The 4399-nt window shown below is 36.8% G+C and overlaps 1 long non-coding RNA gene across 1 annotated transcript; it reads left to right on the top strand.

Annotated features, from left to right (window-relative positions):
• Positions 1-1433: 1433 nt before the first annotated feature.
• LOC141344859 (uncharacterized) lies at positions 1434-4126 on the top strand. Its single transcript, XR_012356851.1, has 3 exons — positions 1434-2230; positions 2585-2687; positions 3637-4126. It is a non-coding gene; the product is annotated as an uncharacterized lncRNA (long non-coding RNA).
• The last annotated feature ends 273 nt before the right edge of the window (positions 4127-4399 follow it).

Genomic DNA, 4399 nt, shown 5'->3' with positions numbered 1-4399 from the left:
GCAGTGTTACTAACTACTCTGCTGAAAAAAACAAGACACCATCACAAATTTTTTAATAGTTTTACTGGTTATAATGAAACATTTATTGGTTGAAAAAAACTTTAATCGACCCTGTGGGTTTCCACTGATAATTGGTCGCCTTCTATTAGTGGCTTGTTAAAACCACTGAATCCTAATGGAATATGTCCCAAAACACACTACAGAATACCATTTGATAATGGTTTTAATGGTTAAAAGTTGACGGTTTGTTATGGTATTTGTAGTTTTTCAGCAAGGTAGACCATGTCTTATTGTCATGTCCTATTGAAAAAGTGTCATCCCCTTTTCTTTTAAGAGTTAGTGACATCACAGTCATGAACATAATTTGCTACTTGGTAGTCAGTTGCAGGGGCGAATTTCTATTAAGAATTTGATTGAACAAACATTTGTGTAATGAAGATGAGTCATCAATATTTTGGTCCTGGAAGAGAAAAGCAATGCATTATAAATATGCAAATTTGAATTAAGATTGAATTTTGTCAATGTTTAGGAGTACACCAGCATATAGATTAGCCTTATAGCTACATGAAGTTCCAAACGTAGGTTTGGGAGGAGCCTAATCATTCAGTCCTGTCAATCATCGTTACAAACCTATGTTAGCAGGTCTCATTGCACCCTCCCAGCGTCAATACTTCTGGCATTACTCCACTTCCCCTTCTCCTCTTCTGTTTCTGTTATTCTCCTAGGTAGTACTGCAATTTGGGGGCCACAAACCAGACCAGAAACAGAAAAAACAGGCAAACAAAACAAGGGAATCAGCTTGTTCAAGAAACATGACAAACACTGATAGGAAGTATTGCCACACTCTAAAAAGTGCTGGGTTATTTTTGTAAACACATTGCTGGGTTAATTGTGCTGGGTCAAAATGTTGGGTTGTTTGAGGCACTGTAAACACACAGTTGGGTTGATCATGCTGGGTCTAATGGACTATAAGGGGTTCTTTCACTATGAACACCTGGGTTGGGTTATTTTGACCCAACCGGTTTGTTTATTTTTTTCACTTCATCGAACATTCTGGATTCTTCACTCGTCTCCTCGCCAGGCGGTCACGCACCTCGCAGCAAGCAGGATTATAAGGTAAATTAATATGATTATATCATTATTTACCTTTATTTTTAATAAGTTGTGTTTTAGAGCACACTGATTTCACTGTTTAATGCAATATTTGATATGTCGCTGTGCGGGGTTGGCATTTTATTCCGTGAATGACGAACGTTGTAACTTAAGCAGCCTAGCCCTAGCGATGTACTTTTTTGCCTCAACAATCGCTTTATTGTTATATAAAGTGTGTGTGTGTGTGTGTGTGTGTGTGTGTGTGTGTGTGTGTGTGTGTGTGTGTGTGTGTGTGTGTGTAGTGTTATTTGTATAACTTACAGTATACACATGGCCTTTATTTTAACGCCTTATGGAAAGAGTAGGTCAGAAATACGGGGGTAACGTTAAGTTCCTTTACTGTCTGCATACTGTATGGCTTTGTAATGTTTTGTCAAAATTAGATAATTCCATACAAAAATTTATCTTTTAAGGGCATATTTTTTCAAGTAAATGTCTGCGACGTGCCGAATCCAACGATAGATCCATATGTTTTATGTTGAGCATTTTCGCGCTTTTTTCCTTGAGGTAACTTATCTGCATTAGCTAAAACGCTATGTCCCTTACTTTAATAATGTTAAACCACAATATGACTGGTATGTACTATTGTTTATTACTTAAATGTAATGTTGTCTTAGCTACAGTATGTAAAGTTAGACTTAATCTCTCGTGGTGTATGCGGACGTTCACATGTCGTGTTTTTTGCGCACTGAAGTTTGTTATTTCAGATGTAGATGCCTATATACGCTCATAATGGAAGCTCGTTTTTCCAGGCACGGGACATGGTTGCTTAGCAACGGCAGACGCCATGTGAGAGCAAGCTGCGTTTTGGAAAGAATGAGAAAGCGACGCGTCTTGCGTTTTCACGCGTTTTTAGGCGCGGCATGTGAACGACATTTTAGTGAATGCCTGTGTTGCGTTACAAACTAGGAGACCAGTATAAACCTTAAACTTATTGAACCACATTTGTTTTTCAGATTTTATCAGATTTCACAAGACTTTAGGAAGCTATATCCAGAGGCAGACTTTTTGAAGTGGCTACAGTTGCAGACCTAATTCTTGCGAGTGCTCAGCAAGGGATAAGGTGACATGACTTAAGGTAAGCTTTTTCTTATAATATGTCAATCTATAAAAAACATATGCAACTGTATTTGACACACATCAACTGGTAAATACAATGGTACAGTAACACTTAACTAGTTGCTTATTAGCTTGTATATTGGCTGTCAATTAGTACTTATGAAGCACAAACTGATGCCTTATTCTGCATGAGCATATTCTACATCCCTGAATCTGACCCCATACCTAAACTTAACCTGGAGTAGTTGAATGAGGGTGGGAATTAATTTGCATTATTTAAAGGAATGAAGAAATCTTCATATGAAAGTGTTTCAGTTTGTTGTTTTGATTATAAAATATGTCTCACAGTTTGCATATTATTCCTATGGTTTAGATGCTAAAGGGGAAAGTGCTTTCAAAGTCCTGCCCACTCTGGATAAAAGGTCTTCAGACCCACAACCACGGAATCCCGGAGGCCATTCATTGACGTACAACCTGTAAGTTTTGTTTTACGTTTTCTGCTCTAATAAGGGTGTATATATATATATAAACACAGTGGTGGCCAAAATTATTATAACATTAGTATTTTCACCAGCTAAAAAAATATTTTAAGTCAGTGTTTGTTATCTTTTGCTGTAGTGTGTCAGTAAGAAATATCAGTTTACATTTCCAAACATTCATTTTGCCTTTAATAGTGTATCCAGTGAGGTTTTTGTTTGCACAACAGCCAATCCTCCACACAGAGATCTGATCTCATCATCATCCAGTCTGTCTGGAATGACATGAAGAAACAGAACAAACTGAGACAGACTAAATCCAGAAGAACTGTGACAACGTCTCCAAGATGCTTCAAGAGACCTACCTGCAAAGCTACCTGAAAAACTATGTGCAAGTGCACCTACTGTAGGGCAAAAGCTGCTTTAAACGCAAAAGGATGGTCAAACCAAATGTTGATTTAATTTAGTTAATCAAGGTTAACTGATAAAGAACATTTATTTATGACATTATTTTTGACAGCATCATTTTATGACATTTTTAGACAAGTGCTTAACTCTTAACAGTACTGTAGCTTTGCAGGCAGGTCTCTTGGAGCATCTTGGAGACGCTGTCACAGTTCTTCTGGATGATGATGAGATCAGATCCTGTGTGGACCACTGGCTGTTGTGCAAACAAAAATGTCACTGGATTATCACAATTAATGGCAAAATGAATGGAAATGTAAACCGATATTTCCTACTGACACACTACAGCAAAAGAGAAATCACTGACTTAAAGCCTTATTTAGCTGGTGAAAATACTAGTGTTCTAATAATTTTGACCACAACTGTATGAAAAGTTGAGAAGCAAAATGAGCATTTATTTCATGCCTCTATGTTTATGTTCATAAAATACACTTAACTTAAAATGTTAGTTATGTTGCAAGACTAAATGCCGTATAATTAACAGGTGGGGACCAACATGGTGGATTTGAGCCTTGGGATGAGACAACGACATTTCTAGACCATCGCCATTGTTCCAGGCCATGCCATTGAAGCGGACTTGTTGCCTGGGAATTTCTCCAGCTTGCAGTATATCATATTGATGGACATAAGTCTTCATGTGTGAAGTTTTTGAGGGCAAAAGGTTTTTTTCTTGGCCACTTGTAACATGTTTTAAATTGTAAGAATTGTCTGGTGGACTCTTTGTTTGGCTAAGTTTTAATGGCATAATGTTTGGAATGATTCTAATTTGGTAATAATTCATTTTTGAGTGTTCTGCTGCTGCAATGTTGACATAAAGAATATGAATATAGTGTGCCTTGTTTACAGTTTTGTGTTTAAAAGAAACTGATCTACTAAAACCGTTATTTGTGTCTGTAAGGGTTGGACAAAATGTGTGACAGCTGCACCTATTTGAAAACTGTATTAAAAAGAAATATGAAAACTCATTAAATTGACATTTACAGATGCATTTTTTTGTGTTGTGTAACTGTATTACAGAAAAACAATAATAATTTTACATTCTTTTGTGATTTATATATTATTATTGGTAAATATAAAGGTAGCAAGGCAATTAGACAACAAATAACCCAATATTTAGGTAGTTTTTAACCCAGCAACACAGTTAATCTGACCCACTGGTTGGGTCAAATAAACAACCCAGCATTTTGGGTCAAATGATTTAACCCAGCACTTGGGTCAAAACAACCCAACGCGTGTTCTGTCCCATA

This window comes from Garra rufa, chromosome 10, assembly GCF_049309525.1.
Source record: "Garra rufa chromosome 10, GarRuf1.0, whole genome shotgun sequence".
Lineage (NCBI taxonomy): Eukaryota > Metazoa > Chordata > Actinopteri > Cypriniformes > Cyprinidae > Garra > Garra rufa.
This window is presented reverse-complemented; position numbering and strand designations above follow the sequence as displayed.